The sequence below is a fragment of the Mastigoproctus giganteus genome, chromosome 1 (genome assembly GCF_048544385.1).
Source record: "Mastigoproctus giganteus isolate SK-2022 chromosome 1, ASM4854438v1, whole genome shotgun sequence".
NCBI classification, from domain to species: Eukaryota; Metazoa; Arthropoda; class Arachnida; order Uropygi; family Thelyphonidae; genus Mastigoproctus; species Mastigoproctus giganteus.
This window is the reverse complement of record NC_143575.1, coordinates 13,317,263-13,337,937: the sequence shown is the minus strand read 5'-3', so window position 1 is coordinate 13,337,937 and position 20,675 is coordinate 13,317,263. Positions and strand designations below refer to the sequence as shown.

The following is a 20,675-nucleotide window of genomic DNA, read 5'->3' as shown; positions in this document are numbered from 1 at the left end:
GAGGGATCAGCAACTGCCTAACAACATAAAAGGAAAAGAAAAAAAAAAGAGAGCGAAAAAGATGCGCTTCGAATAAAAACAAACCCTAACGACCAAACATTTCGCCTCCAGGACACACACACACAAAAGAGAAAGAGCGAGAACATGGGTAAAAAAAATGCTCTCTTTTTCTATGAACAAAAGGCAAGGGAATCAGCGAGTGCTTCGCTTCCACGCAAATCCATTATCGGGTGCACCGTGGCATTTTCTGCTTAGCTCTAAATCTTAAACGATTTACATTAAAATCGCGATTGAGCGGCCGCTGTTGCCCCTGCTCTACTTCTTCGCACACCGTGGTGGTTTCCCAGGAAACAGACCCGCACTCGCCCTGTGGTTCGTGGAAAGGTAGATGCGTCACTAACTCTACGAAACAAAGTTTCGCGGGGTTGTGTTTGCCGCTATCTCGTGCTTTCTGACACTCTCTCCCTAATTAATGTACAGCGCGTTACGGTTTAAGGCCTGTTCGGCCTTGCTAACAAGACGTGGCATGTGTGGTGGATTAATTGCCGCTCCATTATATCAGACGTGTTTATCTATTCGTGATCAGAACATTTTAGGGCGGTAGCTTATTCTTTTCTGAAACTTTTCTACAATTCGCCGAATTTTGGCCAGCGAGCTACTTATGGATTCCTAGTTTTAAAGGAAATAAAAGGTTTTGTTTCCTTGTCGATATTGTAGCTTCTGCGACCCTTTTAGAAGTTGGCTACCGGGAATAGCCTCAGCAGATTGTGGTCGGGCTGAAATTTCAGGAAAACTGAACGTATTACTGTCAGACTTTCTTCGCTATGTTCATTAAAAAAGTCTGCAGTGTCCACTTCCTTAAAAAAAAAAAAAAAGGCGCTTTAACGTAGTCAAAATAAAAAGTGATTTGGATTATATAGTTTTCTATGAACCAAATAAAAACCCACTTCAAGCTCTTTCAACACTAAAATGTGCAGTTTGGTTATTTTTGGATTCTGTTCAATCATACTTAAGACCAAATTGAGGGGGGAAGAGATAGAATGGCCTTTCCAAACTATATCAATTAAAATTACCCCTTCTTTACTGAGCAATCTAAAAAAAGAAGAAAGAAAATCGGATTCATCAATGAACTTTTATATCTGTATAGAAATTCTTACTAAGTCTGTCAGGGAGTGGACACCAACAGAATTCAACCTCCAGAAACAATCTTTCCCAATTCCACATAAGGACTACAAACCAATCATCCAAAACCGCTCTCTAACACAATGGCAAAAACTCTGGAAAAAACACTGTTCAAATAAATTATATGAAATAAATTCAAAAGTTGAACATTGGAAAAACGAGCACAAGGAAATCAAGGAGAGAGGAAGTCGTTCTGCCCAGACTACAAACTGTATATACACACATCACAAATGGCTATTTACTGCGTGCCGAAGAACCCCCAAGATGCCAAACATGCAATATTACCCAAACATATACTGATAGAATGCCCAACCTATGAAATGATCGACAAAAGATTTTCTCATCATTATATAAAGGAAATCAAAACATCACCCTCAAAGATATCATAGGCGACAAGGAACATGTATCAGACATTTTCAGATTCATGAGGACAATCAATGTTACCATCTACTATAAATAAAGATATAATGTGTATAATCGCAGAAAAATTTTAACTCCCGTGCATTCGATCGAGATATAGAGCATAAATATGCATACAAAGAACATAATATAACAAATGAACTGGCGCGTTATGATCTCCGTTTTCAATGCGCCAATAAACACCAAAACTAACAGAATTCAGACTTGTTTGAGCAGACTTGCCTTCCTTCGTACAAGTTTGTTCCTGGATGGGTATTTTAAATGCATGCAGTTTAGTTTTTACCACCTGCGAAATAAACAAATATATCCCCGTTATTTAATTTTCTGGAGTCTTTCCAAATCTTAAATACTTTATAGAGAACCCCAAGCGGACTCCTGGTCTCAAAATTTTGCAACCCAGGAAACCGAAGTATCTCTCTCTATAGGGATGATTCTTTATATCATTAACGAACCTTCAATCTGTCTGCCACCTTTTCTGGTTAGAGTTGCATCCTCTCTGGGTTTGACCCAAAGCCTTCATAAGAGTTTAAGTATACCACCTTCGAGTTATCATTTCTCCGAGTCATAGAAATAGTCGAGAAAAGATAAAATTTCCATTCCATTTTGAGACTAGTATGATATTATTGTGTTTTTATATTCTCTTTTTTAGAATATAAGTTATAAAACAATTTAATACTTGTATCGTATGCCTCAACGTTTTAAAATGTGACTTTGATAACTGGAAATTCGAAATCTGTAAAAGTAAATAGCACAAAAGAAGTCCTTGTAGTAATTTTTTATATTTAACAAATTAATTTTAGTTACACCTTATTTTTCAAATTGTCCTCGTTTTTAAATGTATCTGTGGAACCCTGTGTTGAAGGGTTCGAAGAGTTCTTATTTTGAATACGAGAGATCATGCGTACTCAATGGTTCTTTGTTTATTAAATTGAATTTATACTTTGAATTTCTCCGGACTCTTTCTGTTTATTCTAATGCTACTTTTAATTAAAGAACGATGTCAAAAATCGTAATTATACCAACAGTTAAACATCAAGGGATTGTTAATATATTTAAGATCGAAAAGATTAAGATCTCAACAACCGCAATTCTGAAAGCTATACAACGTTGTCAGAACGAGCTGTGTAAGAACTTTAATATCCCTTTGAAGATGTTATATGTGAGCCAATCTGTCTATTTACACTAACATTGAAATCAGTTTACTTGACAGATTTTTTTAAACTGTTCATTGAGTATTTAACTATTGGAGCTTCAGAAACTGAATTCCCCGCTACCATCGAGTGTGTGTTATGTTAATATTGACATCTCCCTTTCATACTCAATTGAAACCGTCTGCACATAGCGGCACAAAACCTTAAATAAACTGATTTTTTTTTAAATGTAGACGTGCGGCCTTTTTCAAAAATGTCTTCAGTGAACACAAGACACTAAATCTACGTTACGAAAACAAATTTATGTTGTGTTCAGAGTATAAATGAACAAACATTGTTATAATATTTAAAATGTGAACAGAAGCAGATTGAAAACGCGTTTATTATGAAGTTTGGTATGAACAGAAGTGTTTCTAAGGAATCATTTTGATTCATATATTCTCGGTATGTATATCTTAAGAGAGAAGAGGGTAAATCAAGTCGAAGCAGGATTGGTCCAGATAGTTATTTCCCCCTGCTCAATGCCTACACTTACATTGTTAACTACAAGCGGTGTTTGGAGTGAAATATGATCTCTCGCGGGAAGAAAGGGTAAAAGTATGAGTGGAGACTCCTAGACGCCAAAGGACGTCGATAGTGGGTGGCGAAGTTGGGGGAGGTTTAGAGGGGGGAGTGTATTTGGTGCACTAATTAAAAGAGTTCTTGTATGTTTTTCTGCGGCCAAAGAATCGCTCTTTGTGCGTCCCCTGAGGCCGAAATCAAGGCATGGAGAATACGACCTTTACGCAGTCTTCAACACGATGCGACAGCTTCATAGGAGACCAGATTTCTTGCGGAGTATCCGAGTTGCTCCTCTAGACGACTGGAATACTTGAAACTGGATATCTAAAGAACACTGCACTCTATTGAAAACTGTGGGCAGCGGAAATGCCCCTTTAAAAATATAGCGTACACGCATTCCAGTAAATAAAGGATTTAGAACAAAGATTGGTCTCCATCTTGGATTCAAATAACTTGATCTAGACATTGTCCAGGTTTGTTGGATTATAGAATTTAATTAAAATCAATTTATTAATCGTAAATAAATGGTTTGAATCTCCTGGACTTATCGGCATTCATTAAAGTGATTGCCTAATTTTTTTTACTCTTTTTTTTTAAGCAGATCACTCATGTATATAACGTCATACGGGATAAGCCAAGCGAGTATCCACTTTCTTTATATAAATTACCAATTTCCGTCCACGTGAGTCCAAATATAATTCTTTATAAAGCAGTTAAATAGTATAAATGTAACTAATTTTATTAGTGAATATACGAGTAGTTAAATACCTAAAATAATTTCTACATGATATACAAAATTCTCGAGTTTTACAGACTCCACCTCCATTGTTTGCAGATATAGATGAATAAAGTGACCAGATATTTTGTAACCCAAACGTGGACTCTCTGTTATAACGCATCCATGATATAACGAGATATTCAATTCTGAAAGTGATAAGCTAAAAAAATTATTACAAAAAGAAACCTTGCAAATTCTAAAGCGAAACTGAAAATTGCAACTTAACTGAAAAAGAACTACTATATCTATCTCAGGACAGCCGCTTTTGCCAGTCCTCTTGATAGTAGGCAGGATTATACTAAGTTTCACAGTTGTTTGATTATTAAATATCAACCCAACTGCAGTAGAAAATTTCGTTCCACACATATCAATTGCATTTCAGGTTCATCGTTAAGGTTCTGTTTTATTTTCTTAATAAAACCGAACTTTTTTTTCTGCAAATTAGTACAGTATTACATTTACAGTATTACCTTTGCACAATATGCAGAAAATTTGTCAGACCCCCCTCTAATATTTTGTTTAATTCTTACTTAAATTCATTCAAACGATCCACTTCCACAACATCACATGGAAGTTTGTTCCAACAATCAGCTAGTCGCTGGCTGAAGGCAAACTTCTGCATATCTATCCTGCAACCATCCTTCCTAAATTCGAATGCATGCTCCCCTCATGTGTGTAGTCTGAGCTAGAGGAAGGTCATCAGCATTGAGCCTGCTCAATCCGTTCAAAGCATTAAACACTTCAGTCAGATTACCTCCCAGTGGTCTAGTCTCCAGATGCTACAATTGTAGAACTGAAGTCTGTCTTGGTAAGACAAGCCTTTCATTCCCTTCACCAATCTCGTTGCCCTTCTCTGTACCCGCTCCAGCAACTCTACATCCTCCCTAAAACGATGCCCCAGACCTGTATGCAGTACTCAAGATGTGGCCTAACATTACCTCGTGCAATGCAATAGTAATCTTCTTACCCTGCTAACAAACTTCCTGTATATCATTGACAAAACACCATGAGCTGTCCAGTAGTATGCCTTCATTCCGGTCATTCACCACCTTATCAACTGCAGACTTAGGCATTAAGCCTGATATATCTTCATCAATATCGTTAATATCGAAAAAACAGTATGGGGACTAGCACTTAACCCTGAGGGCCTCCACTAATAGCGTTAAAAAAAAAAAAAGTATTCTATTGCAACGATCCCCAACCATTTTAAGATGCGAATCATATTCATATATCACCAATATTCGCGACCCAGTATGATAGTTCCTTATTATTTTTATTTTTTGAACTTTATGTAGAATTCCACGTGACACATTACAAAGTATTCGGTACCGCATTTGAATTTTTCAATTAACTATTTGGATATATTCTTCGCGTGGGCATTTTTTAGGGGCACTTTGGCGAAATATTCTTTCTTTCCATGTTCTAAATTTCTTTTATAACGCTCAATCAAAGGTTGAACATTAGAAGGGAAATTTAAAAGGGGCAATTATCGTTTACTGCTTGACTTGCACTAAAAAGCAAAATATTTACACTTACAAACACCTTGAAAATTAAGCCATCGCGTTAAATTTTAAGGGGAAAAAATGAAATTTGGTTTGTAACTTTTGCTTCGAGGTGCAGCCATTTTTTTCAGATCACTGACGTAATAGACTGAGAGCAGCTCTTAGATTTATAACAAAGCACATTATGCCGAAATAGTAAAAGACAGAAAGCTTATATCTGTGAGTGAAAATTTTATGATATTCGGTGCCCCACGGATCCACGATAGTTTGCAACTTTAGAGTTTTTTACCTTGTACTGAGTTAGTCAGCTTACATAAGAACAGATACATGTTTCCATCGAAACAATTCGGATTTCAGTATACATTTTTTCATAATACAAAACACCGGATCTCATAATTTCGTGATATAATTTTATAAAAGGAAAGACGTACGTAGAAATAGTTAGCAGAATAGGTATTCACAGAGAAGCCTGTCCTCGTATTTCAAATGGAAATTTGGTTAACCTTCGTAAACAAGCTTGCTTGGTAATTGATCCATGACAGCATACTTACAGAATTTCCTCAATCGCATGGCGAAGCACATTAACTGATGTGTTATGCATAAGCTCAGTACATTACTGTATTATGAAATACAGTCCATTTTGTGTGTGTACACACCACTAACCAACAGTGAATCTCCATACGCTAACTGCACACAAGGCTAATGTAAAAATAAAATTTGATTTTGATTCTTTAAAGGAAATAAAAAAAAAAAAAAAGGCGATGCGGACACCTGACAGTCACTGCTTTGCGCTTTCAGCGTTTTAATAATATGGCTAAAGTGAAATGTGGATTTAGCGTGTCACCATCGTAATAGATTAAAAGCAGTTTTTGATAAAACCAATGTTGCAAAGGTATTAATAAATTTATGCATTCTGATTAAATTGTCGGCTAATTTACGTACTGTTATTTTTAAACGGAAAAAAATTGAATACAAGTGGTGCATAATGCACGCACCTGAAGTAGCGAAAATAAAATTACGTTTTACCGTTTAAATGAAATCTTTTCTCCTTCACAGCTTTAAAGGAAACGACGTTAAACGATATGACGTTAAACGATACGACGTTAAACGATATGACGTTAAATGAAATTGTTTCCCCACAAACGTGATATTATAAATGGTTATTATGTTCTCTGAAATTCTTGACTGAAACTATAAACCAGGGATATCCAACCTTTTTTTTTTTTTGGCTAGGGGCCAAAACAGATAAAATGCCGAAGGTCGTGTGTCACAAAACAGTTCATTGCCACTAATTATGAATTTTTCAATATAGGATTTAATTTCTGTTGATTAATGTTTATGTTTGGTTTAATTTTTTTTAAATTTAATATCACATGGTTATAATAACTGTGTTAAATGTTGCATAAAACATCATAGGAAAATAAAACAGAAAAATGGAATATTACTAAAACTGGATATTTTTAGAAGTCACTATGAAACTACCGTATATTTCGGCGTATAAGTCGACCTATGAAGCGCTATAAAATCGTCTAAAAATTTTAGGTCGCTGGATATAAAATCCTAAGCTTGAATTAAAGTCGTGTGCTTATGATTAGAAAGACGCCTATGCTTGTAGGTGTAGGTTTTGTGATCTTGTACATAAAGGAGTCCTGTATACATCTACCTTTTCTTTATGGTTAGCCGTACAGTGTATTCTATAAAGAGTAGAAATAATTGTATTAAAAAGTGGATCGTAATTCTTGATGCATATTTTCTGTAACACCATAAACGGTACATATTATATTTATTGAAATCTTTGAATTAAACACCAAATCAATTCTATTTATATTTCACATTTCTATACAAGACTGTGCATTATTTAAAGTGCTATTTTAGCTTAATTATAACTCGTGAGTATTGTAACAAATCCGTTTTGAGTGGTCCGTTACTGATGACTAATTTTACAACTACAGTAATGACGTAATACTCACAAAGTTGTGCATCAGTGCCACCTACTGCAATAAGACCGATGATATTGGTACCCATTTCCGTTCCAATTGTCGGAACTCGGCAGTTATTCAGCTCTCACGAGAAACAATGACAAGAAACACTCCTCGCTAAACTAAGTGGGTAAACAACGCATTTATCAAGTTCAATCCCTTTTTAGACGATGCGTTTTATATACAGTACTCGAATAACCCATCGTTGTTCGCTGTGACGTCACACGACCTTCAGCGAAGCAGTCTCGAATTATAGCAGTTCCTTTGTGTACAAAAACCTCACAGCCTTATTACGAAGTTAACACCGTCTCTGGATCACAATTATGGAAAAGAGAGGCGTGGATGAATCACGTCCGTATCAAAAATGATATCAAATCTTGCGTGCACTTAAAAATTGCGGTTTGTGTGCAATCATCGAAGCATTACGACGCACTCCTCAATAATGAATATTTCTTAAATACGTGGAGACCCGACAATGATCGTGGCTCCAGAAGAAAAGGAGGCTGACATCCCAGTAATGCGTTAAAATTGTCAGAGGTTAACTTGGAAAAGATGAGAAGCAATTGAAAGTTGAATTATTTCTTGGTAAGGCATCACTCGGTTGGGTCGTAACTAGTTTACTATTAGTGGGCTGTTATCAGTGCCATCATTCTTTCTCTCTCTCTATACCTCCTTCTAACCATTAATTAAGGAATTACTTTGAAGACTGCAGATAAATTGGGTGCTTCACGATGAATGTCAGCCACCTCAAATCTGTATTTTCTGTAAAAAGAAGGAAGCAGCTGGGTAATATTGAGGAAGGAAGTATTTCAACAGAAGTTTTAGTCATAGAAAAAAATTGCTGACGGTGACGTAGCTAACAAGAGAAGTTCTGAAAGAAATGGAAAGCTGGCAGGCATACGGATCTAGAGTAAAAAAAAAAAAGGGAGGGGACGAAGGAAGAATCAAGAGCGAAATCGTGACAATCTCACATCCACCAGAAGCAGACAGAGTTCGGAGTAGTTCGCGGAATGAGGTGGAGTCAAAGTGAGTATCGCACTCAGCTATTTACAAATTCTCACGAAAATGTCGCTACATCGGCCAGAACAGTTACGAAAATGTCACCTCTATTCGGCACGCAATACTGCGCCTTTTAACACCTGTGCACGTGTGGGGGGGGGGGTAAGAACATTGTGCCAATGAGGCCTCTAAAATAAAGAAGATTCGGGGAAAAACCCATAAGTTCAGTATTAACGTAGCATTCTCCGAAGTATCAACCAGTGAGCTACAAAGTGTGGATGGTTGTTTCAAAGCACTTTGTTCTCTCTCATCCCTTTGGAACTTGGGGGGAAGGGGGTTAACATGCTGAAGCCCTTGTCGTTGGAAATGCGCCCTCTTCGCTTCTATAAAAAAAGAAGGAATAAAAAAGCTGTTTCTCAGCCCTGTAGAGACTGGAGCCTTTAAGTACGTTCCCTTGTAACTGCGAAATGCAAGTTGTTAAAGGTTGTTCTTTCTTACTTATGTCTTTCTTAATGACTGTTTACTGTGCTCCTAATGCAGATTAGGAGCAGCATCCTTGAGGATTACGGATTCCTGTTAGAATCTGTAACCAAAAAAAAATAAATAAAATTCTAAGACTAGCAATGCGTTTATGCATATTTACAATCCTATAGTGCACAACTGAAGATGAATACCGAAATACAAAGATCAGACCAGAAGATCACTCAGCATACTGCTCTAAATAATTAGGAACATCTCGAGATTGACCTCGTTCTGAAATAAAATAAAATCGATACTGTAGTTCCTCGCAGTACACAACGGGAATGAATTTCAAAGGCAACTGTGGATCAGAAACGGCCGCTGGTCAAATGTGTTCTTTGAGACTATATTTTCGACTTTTTTTGCGAGGTCGAGGGCAGTAATATCAGGTCGTGCCCACACAGTAAAAATAACAGTCTTCTTTGGATCCTCAGACATTACATTACGAGGAGCGGTCAATAATTATTTGCCCTCACCTAGAAATTGAGTTAGGAATTTATATTATGTGTATATAATACTGAATCTAATAAGTTAATGTATATTCATTTGTTTTTCTGGATCCATCGGTTACTGAACTAGAGACTTGAATACAGCTAGACGTGGCATGCAGGAGAAAGTTGGGATCCGATCCATTAGAAAATCTCTTCATTCTCAAGTCAAAGAAGCAAAACAGTTCCATGAGGAGATGGAAGCTGTATATGGGGAAGATTGTCCGTCTATGGGACTGAAAAATTGGAATAGAGAGATTCGAGTGTGGGCAAAGCAGTGCGCACGATGACCCCATTGTGGCCAATGTAGAAGTTGAAAATTTCATAGCAAATTAAGTTAATATTACCCATGGGTCTGTTTCCGCTTTAATTCTTGAGTTCCTTCACATGTGGCAGCCCGATGAATTCCGAGAATGTTGACACCTGAAAAGCTCGACAGGAAAGAGTGTTGCGAAGTTATATTCAAGAAGCCTGAAAGAGCGTATCCACAGTTGGGAAAAGTGTATAGATCTAGAAGGCGGATACATAGCGAAGAATGAAATTGCCAGCCAAGTTTCAAATTCCTATGGGAGGGTAAATACTTATTTGACCACCCTTCCTATATTCTGCTGAATTTTAAGTTATTTTTATTATTATTATTAGCTACATGGTGCAAGGAAGTCTGAGGCTTATGCTGCACCAGCCAAAAAAAAAAAAAAAAAAGTCCCGAGTTACCCTGAGAGAGAGAGAGAGAGAGAGAGAGAGTGTCAAAAGTAGAAGGGAATCACCAAGAAAGAGAAGAATGATGATATCCAACTCAGGACCCTGGGTGTGCCAAGCCCATATACTCACCAGATGTGAGTCCCTAGAGTTCAAAGAACAAACAGGAAGGAAGAAAAGTCAACTTCATAATATCTAAAGAACTGCAATCTAATAGAGCATATACGTAAAGAAGAAGCATTTTTATTGTTTTACTGTTCAGACTTCTAGTGGCAGTTCAACAATGAACGAACTTAACATGGCTTCCTCTTTCGTCCAGGAAGAAAGCAATACGTCAGTTCAATACGACTCACGCATGCTCAGTCGGATTAAAGGCTTCTCATTCCACACATTGTCACTCGGCCATTTCCTTTTGAGTATCGCTTATGAAAATAAATCCTTTAATTAAAGGATTGGCCTGGAATTTCTTCTCCGTACCACTCCACTCCCACCAAACTGATGCGCGCACAGTGTACAAGTACTTGTTTATACTCCTGCACCACCACCAAGTAAGAAAAGTTTACAATAAATCATCGTTAGTCGTATTTAGCAGTCACAGGCTTGAACCCTGGTCTACTCAAAGAGCGCACACTCACTACTGACCACTCGGCTACATCAGGCCTGAATGTTCATTTATGACAATAAAGAACATTAACGAACATTACTGTGACTTTTGCCAATGTTATTAACAGAATATTCAGGCTTTATAAATTATTACTTTTATTTTTAACGGAACTGTGCCGTTTTCCTTTTTTGGTTTGGTTTATAGCAGTTCTTCTGGAACCTTTTCAGACTTAGTCCCTAAAAATGTGAAAAATGAGTTCTACACTTTGATTAATGGAATCGATTTGTAATAAAACTTATCTAACTTGAGCACGCTATACACAGTTAGACGCTACGAAATGTGTATTTGTTTTAGTTTAGTTTGGGAGTTTTCTTCTTGGATTTTGGAGCATTTTTTTCCTTCCCCTTTGGAGTGCCTTTTCTAAGTGTGGGGGAGGGGTTGAGTTCACAATCAAACAATTCATTTTATTTTTAGACCCAGTTTTAAACAATATAATTTTTTTATGTAGATTATTAATTTCCTAACGAACTTTATCATCCGGAACCGGAAGTACGTCATCCTTTCCTCAATTTCCTATAATAATGTAGAATCTTTCTGTTACGAAGACAGTGCACACATCCAAATATTCTCCCCTGTTCCTTTGTATTTAGAAAACTCTAGATGGCCGTACTCCGTGGGATTTACAGGTCTTTTACCCACTGCTTATGGCACATGACAGATAAATCTGCGTGCTTTCTACAAGAATCAGCCAAGTTTTTTTTTTTCTCCCTTTTTTCGTGATCACATCAACAATTTTTATCTTTTTCGGTAGTCCTCAAGTTTACTTCTACTTTCATAGTTAGACAGAAATTTAGACACGCGATGAGAACACATTACTTCAGAATAACCCCCTCTCCCACCCTTTGTGTGTCGTGACGCTCGTCCGACATAAATTGAAAGCATCAAATCCAGTAAAAACGTAAATAAATTCATCACTAATGAAATACTTTGTTTTGTGCTAGAAGAAATAGAAAGCTTCTCTGTCCATAGTTCCGACTTCTCAAAGAGAAGTAAAGTATAATGCTTAGTTATTTGTATCGTATACCATACCCACACGGTCTTGTAGGGGGTTAAAAATCTTGCCTCGAGAAGGCTGAGAAGCACTGGGATTAGATAATTGAATAGTTTTGGTATAAAAGAAAGACTTTAGGTGTATTTCAAATTACATTAAGAAGGTGAAAATTAATCTTGCAGACATCCATATATTTGGTGATGAAAAACATATTATAGGAAATAATTAGATCTAAAGTAAGGGGCTTTGGGAGAAGTCCAGAACTGGATACTCAACAATCAATCATTCCACACACACACACACACGCGTTTCCATCGAGTTGTTAATTTGAATTGTAAATGTTAGGTTGCCGGTAAGGTAACTGATGTTAGGTAGGTGTGATTATAAACAGCAATTTCCTCTAGCATAATCACATAGCTAATATTTGTAAATGAATAACAGAGCGAATTATTTTAAATCATATTCAACGCAGAAGTTATAATCGGAAAGGTGCTTGGTGAACAGAGTTTTAAAGAGAAATTTCGTACTTAGATATGGCTTAATGTATCCTACCTCATCAAAAGTTGAAATATAACTTAGCAATAAAAGCTTATTACAATACAGACAGAATTAGGAGGAGGAAACGTTGGTACTATGAAATATAAAAACAGGAAACGGATTAGACTGCAAATATTTTGTTGCTTTCATTACGTCGTTGTATTTCTCAACACACCTCTTCCAATGATTTGCTAATATCCATCGTGAAAAAATGTTTTTCGTTTGTTGGTTCCCATCGTACCTCGTGGCTACTATGAAAAGGAAGTTCAGTTGGGTGACCTTTTCAAGGGCCCAAGCAGATAATACGTGGATGATGCGAGGTCTTTCTGCTGTTGATGGAAAGTTAATTAAAATTTGCATAATCATGGCGAACAACTGAGGTTAGGGACAATACTCGAATGGGTGGTTTCAGAATTAAAAGGAAATTACAGTCAATCAGAGGAATTCAAAGATAGAAAGAATACAATAACATCAAGTATTTAGTAGTTACGTGAACTTGAACCGCGGTCACTTGAGCACGCGTACTTCTGTACCCTACCGCTTTATCTGCTAATGTTTATGATGGCATTTTTGTAAGCGAAAATTAATAAAACATGCGCGATAATAATAAAAAATTATGTCAAAATTCGTGCGTATTTTGCGGCTCTCACAATTCCAAAAATACTTGCGTGAATGTTTTCATTTATAAAGAGCCCAATTATATATTTATTATATAATTAGGCTCTTTAACGAGCTTTTAAAGAGATCGTTCGAGTGTATCGACTTGGTCGTGGCCAGTGAGGTAATGTTTGAGCATTCAAGTGACGGGGAATCCGCGCAACTAGTCCATCAGTCAAAAGGCGCAATCACAAACACACCCCAACCGCATGAGTGTGGCCGTATGGAACTGTCGTCCGAAAAAGCATTCGCTTCAATACCCAAGTCTTGGTGACATTTTCACCAATGCATGCTCTTAGCGCCACGCTGCGGACCAGTGAGCCGCAAACGTGCTATTTTCAAGTAGCCTTCCCTGGCGGAGAGTAAACCGTTTTAACAGTGGTTACCACAGCAACCGTCTCCAACTGTACGGACCACTGGGTACTCTTTGTTGTCTGACAAACTGTAACAGTGGCAACGACCCTCACATCCCAGGTAACCGAGGGTAGAAAAACATGTCTTGCTGAAGGCACCACCCACACGGAAGACAGAGAAAATCAGAAACTGTATTGAAGAGAAGGTGGAACAGAACACGCTCGGTGAACACCTTCCTATTTCGTGCAGCCATCTCAATGCCTGGATAATCATTGTTTCTGGCTGTTCCAATTGGATTTTTGTTAGGTCGCAAATTTAGTAAATACACGTGTTACGTGGCATGGGGGGGGGGGAGATCAGAAATGAAAAAAAATAGATCACTTGCAGTTATGTTTCTTTCGGTATAGCAGCAGCCATGTTCTGCAATGAAAAAGGAAATGACGTCACGCAAAAACGCTCAGAAGCTTTAGACTATATTACTTGGGTCTTTCTGTTGTCTACTAACTGTATCGTTTAAAAGGGGTAGGTGCTTCCGATTGAGCATGCGCTGTTACCCGAAGACAATATCCGTGAATTCTCTTGTGTATGATTTAAGCTACAAAATATTAAAGCTTAGAAATTATATTCAGGTGCATAACTTACTTTGTGCGTGTGATAGAGAGAGAAACATGGCTGCTGTTTCTATTTCACAAGTTTATTCTCCATGTTATTTATTCTTCCAGCGTATTGTTTTTCGTAGTTCGTAAACACTGCCGTCAATAGTTGTACGTTTGTTGATGAATTATGCAAAGGCTAAAGTCATGTTCTATGCCATCAAAACTGTCGCTGTAATCACTAGATTGTGTTTTATTTGCAGGAACTGTCTCGCATAAGTAAAGAAGTAATGCCTCCAAAAATATAACGGCTGGAAATTTCTTTAGTTTATGCCAAAGAGAAAAACTCAAAGAGACCTCCCCTTACCTTCCCTCGTGCAGCCTATCATTTATCGTACGCTCTCAAACAACGTGGTCCGTTCGAAATGTAAACATCGAACGATATAATTTGGGCCTCGCAGCACCTGACAAAGTAACAAAGCATGTTGATCCAACTCTCGTTATATTAGGTTATCCGGAGAACTTCATCCACCCGTGTGTATTATAAATTGTGTGGTTCACTGGTCGGTTTGCTTGTTTTGTTGGACGAGAAACCGGAGTTTCTGAGGGGGAGATTCTTGCCATCCTCGCCTGAGACCAACTAACTCAGCAACGGAGTGGGGGAAAAAAATCAACCCATAAAAGATCCTCGCGTCATTGATGAGATGCGAACCCGGACCTTTTTCTCCCGGTTTGAGAAGGACAATGATTATAATTAGTGCGCTACCCACAAAGACATCCCATTGTGACAGCGAGACACAGAAGCAGCTTTCTACAATGGCAACTCCTGGAATTTCAAGATACCTGTTTGTTCTAAGCCAACTTACATTGAGCTGGTTCACAGTGTCCTGACGAATATTTGTCTTTCAGTCTCCTATTTCGAAATGTTAAAAGAACTCGAAAAGGGACCCCGTTAATTCTATTCTGAAATTCTTGTTCGTTTATAACAAAAGTGTTTCTGATTTTAACCATCCCTAATATGAGGGTTTGTTGACTCGAAGATAATTAAAAACAGTTGAATGGCAACGGGAAACTACTCTACTGTTTCTTCCTTTTGAGAACACCGTGATGCATTGCATCGGGGTCACGAGCCCTTAGTCACAAAAAGCGACAGAGTATTCAATCGTTCGAAACACTTATGTTATTTTTGCAATGAGTACGTCGAAGTAAACATTCTGAGTTCTATTACAAAGCATTCTAAAGATTTGATGAAGCCCAACTAAATGAAATATTTTTATTTCAGACTAGGAATCTATTCCGCGGATGAGAAAATGGGATGAATATCTTTCCCAAAAAGGTAAGTGTTAAAAGGTAGTGTTAATTTCTATTGAGCGTAAAGTAAGTTATATATTGTACAATTTTATATAGCAGTGTGGAAAAATATAAGATACCTAGTATCTATCAACTTTCGCTGCAGAAAAAAAACACTGAAATGGATCGATCAGTTGTTTCTCGATTTACAACCCCCCCCCCCACCACCATGGGTCGCTGTAGCCGAGTGGCTTCGCGCGAGGGTACATAAGTACACGTGCTTTGAGTGACCGGGGTTCAAACCTGTGACTGCTAAAGACGGTGCTGTTTCTTCTACTCTTTGGTTTTTTTTTTGTGAATTCCTCTGACCTTGTGGTTGTCCCGGAGTATAAACAGAATATTTATTAATAATGACCTCTATTGTTCTCTTTAACACTGATAACATCATAAATTCTCTTTGGCAAAGAATTAAATAAAGGTTTATAAAAATATTTAACTACGTTTTCACATCAAAACTTAACTTCTTCTTGTAATCCTTAAACCGAATGAATATATTCGGTTTAAGGAGGAGGAAGGAAGGTCTACGCAAAATTTGTGCCTCACGGATGAGCAGAAGCAACGAAGAATGTCATCATGCAAAGACTTCATCGAGACTTTTCAAGACAATCCTAATTTCCTCGACTGTATTGTCACTAGAGATGGGTGTTTGGTGTTTCAGCACGACCCAGAGACGAAGCATCAGAATGCAGTGGACTTTAAAATCATCACCAAGAGAAAGGCAGCCGGTTCTCTTTGCACGACAGTGTCCCCACCCATTCTGCACCTGTTGAAGATATTTCTGACGAAACATGGCATTGTACAGATCAACCAACCAGCCCACTCTCCCAATCTAGCACCAGCGGACTTCCTCTTTCTCAAGGTGAAAACTGTCCTCAAAGGAAAGAGATTTCAGGATGTTGAGGACATAAAGAAAAACTTGACCGCCGAACTCATCATCTCTTTGGACGCTTTCGCTGACTCATTCAGAAACATTTAGATTGGTGCAACATGTGCATTCAATCAGGTGGGGATTACCTTGAATAAAAATAAAACTATTTTTGAGCTCCTTCACTTTGTGTTCTTTTTATTGAACCTTTCCAGGAACTTTATCGCCACATTTCTTATGTCGGAGTTTAGGAATTTCTTTTTCTTTTAATTTCGTTTTTAGAACTCATCATCGTTTTTATCTTGTAATTTCAGAAATCTCACTGATTAAGAAGCCTGTTAGCATTAAATAACCTTCCCTCCCGAAACAGTGTATTGAAATATTTTAAGGCACTCTCATTACCTCTGATTAGTATTCTCTGCTTGGACTGATTTTCTGGTAGGAGTGTCCCATTGAGAATATACTGATAGAAACCGTCTATCAGGAAGACGCTTTTATATTGTGGAGGATATACTCATCGGGGGAAGCAGATGTGGGAAGTTTATTAAATATAAAAGGGTTTCAGTACGCACACATACATTTCAAGGCACACCTTTCGTGCCCAACTGAGACTGTACAACACCTTTCGCCAACGCACCTTCCAGTTACGTACCATCAGAAAAAATGCCATTACATAATTGCAGTGTCTTTTGCCCAACCTCACTCGTGTGTCTACTTCCATGGCCGTTTGCCAGCTTTACCATCCCACATAATCTTCGTTGTTCGATGCAACGAAACAGAATCAGCGGATGGAAAATATCCGCATCGCTATACCGGTTACAATTGAAATGGCTCGCTGACATCGATGCACCAGGGTCACACAATAAATCTATCCGATTCAATAAAAAAAAAGGGTTGGTTTCTCAACCATCCAACACACTGGACCTTTTGAATAGAAACAATTGCCAATAAAAATCTCCCCCACAATGATGGGAAGATATTTCCCAACCTCCTTTCCGATATCGTGGGATCTCGACATTGCAAACTCAGTAAGATCTAAATTAAACAACCCTTAGTTTCGTCCACCACTCTCCCAGATAATGTTCCTACCAGCTGCTCTTGTTACCATGGAAACCGCTGCATGCTACAACGCCCATGCCCTTCGGTGGCTGTCACACAGCTTAATCAACGTGACATGATAAATCTGCACCACTACCTTATTGTCGCTAGAACGTGGGTGGGCACCACATACATTATGTTTGCTCTAAAGGCATGTAGCGACTTCAGACTGTTCCTAACTAATATTCTTGGACACTTCGCTGCATAATTGCGTAGTTTCTCCACATCCTTTGCCATCTTTCTTTTATTTTTTTTTCCCACTCTTTTATCGTTCACCTGTTATTTTGTTCCCCTTCCCTCAACGGTAATGCACTATGTAATGATAGATGGAACATCAGATAAGCTATCAGTTCTGCGTTATTGCTCACTGTTGCTATGCAACCACAGTGATACGCCACTTTCCCAAATTAACCGCGGATTCAATTATTTTTATCTGGATTTTAAGTAGAAGTCAAGGACAAGGAATTCTTAGATGTGTGGGAGGGAGTGTCAAACACCCGGAAGTATCTGTGCCAATACGAGCAAACATCCGTTTAAAGGGAAAGGGAAAACACGTTTAAAATTAGTTAGGGATCCTTAAAAAGAGAAAATTTCAGATAGGTTGTTCTAATATTTATCTATTGAACAAAATTTTCCTCGCTCAGGATTTTCATCCCGCACAATATACCCGGGAACTCGCACATGTAGAGACACAATACAAACAAAGGTGCAATATGGCTTAGTTTGCTGATGCGCCTAAAAAAAACCCAACCAACTAGCATATGTAGCTATTCAATGTTGTACAATCTGAAGAAGGGGAGAGGTTTCCCTCCGAAACGTTGTTTTATCAAATCGATTTTAATTCTTCTATAGACGTTCGTTGTACACATACGTACATTGGCAGTCAAGAAATCTAGTTCCCCTTCCGTTCTAGAAATCCTCTACGGAAGCCATCACAGTTTTAATTGCTGTTATTCATAATTTACTGTAGCCTCGGGCAAAAAATCAAAATTCCCTTCCCTGCTAAACAGGCACAGAAAAACACTACCTGCACTCTTCGCCATCCTCTTTTTCTATCATTCGAGAGAACTATCTGCACTGACACAACCTCCCACCACCTTCATTTCCATTCCTCTCTCTCTCTCTCTCTCTCTCTAGCTTAATTACCCGAAGGCATTTGAAATTAAATTACTAACTCCTATCTTAGAATGCAATGCGGCTGCCTACCACACACGCCCTTATATTTCACATACCTGTACACAGACAAGATGACTGCACGCGCACACACACACACACCTGGGCTTACAACCTGCCAGCGCTTCTCCCAACGCTACCCGACCAATACAGAAGCTGAAAGTCAACTTTCGTCAGCCGACGAAGCGTGAAAATGGCAAATTTCACGGCACGTGCAATCTCCCGTATGCGCCAAGCCTGTGCATGACATTTATTAGGAGGAAAATATTACTCGGGTCTGGTAATTTTGTGGCTGCCTAGCGACATACCTGATCTACCACATCACCCCCTCCGTCCCCCCTCCTTCATCACGCATACCTTTCCCACCCACACAGACCACCCCTTACTGGGACTGCCTACAGACACGTCTGCCCTTTGATCGTTAGAAAGATTTAAGGGGAAGAAAAATAGCCACGCATCTGTGTGTAGCCTCCCTTTTCTATTAAGGTTGCAATTAGAAAGCAAAACATAGATAGTAATGGAGGCAATTTAGAGTAAATAATTGGAACCTCAGAGGGTAGACGGTACACTAATGTTCCCCCTCCCCACTACATTACAACCTTATAATTCCTAAAAAGTGGGTCACTGAATATTAAAGCGCCTTTTTGTATTTGATTCCGAAATTACGGTTAGTATCGTAGAGGTCAAGAGGTCACCATGGGATAAGAAAAATTGATTTTTTTCCCTTCCACAACGATGTCAGAGTTGAAAAGAAAATAAACGAACTTGACCTTGAAGATTTTTTTTCTGAATTCATTCCTACAACTGAATCACTAAGATTTATGCGACGAGTCATGGCTGAGGTGAAAGTGGAGGTCGCCAGAGGAAATTGTTCACTTGGATTTATATTGCTTTCTAGAATATTTTTCCTTTTTAAAATACTCACAAGCGAACTAAGTTAGCTGTTTTCCTTGGTAAGAATTATACTTACCCCCACTATCTTTAATTTTCGCTTAATTTAATAGGTTAAGAGTGAAAGAAGGACAGAACATTCGGACACAGGTCCAAGCCTCGATTTTTCCAACTGAAAAATCGTCGCTCTCTTAGTTTCGGCAAAGGTACAGTATGATGGAGCCTACTCTGAAGAAATCTGTGTTACAGAATCAAATGTCATGAATCTCATTGGTTAAGATGAAATTGGAAGCCGACACTGAAAAGTGGGACTATCCCACCACAAGCAGGATGAACTGTCACTGCACCCATAAATGTCAGCTTCCATTCACATCTTAAACATAAGATTCATGACATGTGATTTTGCAATACGATAGTTTTTTTTTTTTTTTAACCAAAAATTGAGTAAGGCAGCATTTCGGACCATGGTCCGGTTATTGAACCAAGCCACATTTTAGAAGAATATTTGCGATACAATTGAGCTCCCTGATGAGTGTAAAATAAATCTCCTCGCCTTTTGACATCAACTTGCTTCGCACCTTAACCAGCATTTATACGCTTAAGGCATGGTGGATTATATGAATAAAGAACAGTAATATGTTAGTTATTTGTGACTAATTTCTCCCAGTGTGCATTTGTACACGGTGGGAGGAGGGTAGTTAATAGTTGTTTGTATGAACAGTTCAGTGGTTGCAAGTCCAGCGGTTGTTTATTGCTAACACTTTTAACATTGGTCCGTTCAACCCAAACACTGTCCGGAAGTTAGCAGCTGTTTCGGAAAGTTTTCTTTTGTGCTCTCCCATCGGGCTCGCAGCAAAAGACCTCCCTCCCGTCATGTCGCCAACTGCCGGACCATAAACAGAAAGAAGCGAAGAAGAAGAAAAAAAATCGGACCTCGCAAATGTCCCGAGGCGTCACTACCCCTTTACTGTCAACGCTGCTCCAGTGACTTCTGCCCTTTCTAGCAACCCCTCTTCTTCTGCTCGTTGCTTGCTGTCCATCGAGCACCCCCAAAAACTCCCCCAAAAACTCTCCCTTTCATAAAACTTCCCTCTGAATTTTCCGGCTCTAGCCGCCAGCACACCTCTGCTTCCTTTTGACCCATACCTTGAAAAGTAAAGCCTTCAAGGTCTTTGTGACCCTAAATGACCTCTACGGCAAACTTGACATCCCCTACTGGAAGCC

The 20,675-nt window shown here is 38.5% G+C and overlaps 1 protein-coding gene and 1 long non-coding RNA gene across 5 annotated transcripts in view; one reads left to right on the top strand and one right to left on the bottom strand.

Annotated features, from left to right (window-relative positions):
- The window catches only part of LOC150090563 (uncharacterized), a 175,508-nt gene that overhangs the window by 86,092 nt on the left and 68,741 nt on the right, over positions 1-20,675 (top strand). For all 3 annotated transcript variants that reach the window (XR_016546855.1, XR_016546858.1, XR_016546857.1), the window contains one exon: positions 15,357-15,410. This is a non-coding gene — a long non-coding RNA (uncharacterized LOC150090563). The remainder of the gene's footprint in view (positions 1-15,356; positions 15,411-20,675) is intronic.
- Positions 1-20,675, bottom strand: part of LOC150090564 (myocyte-specific enhancer factor 2-like) — a 318,621-nt gene that overhangs the window by 276,091 nt on the left and 21,855 nt on the right. The gene's annotated exons all lie outside the window — the stretch shown is intronic.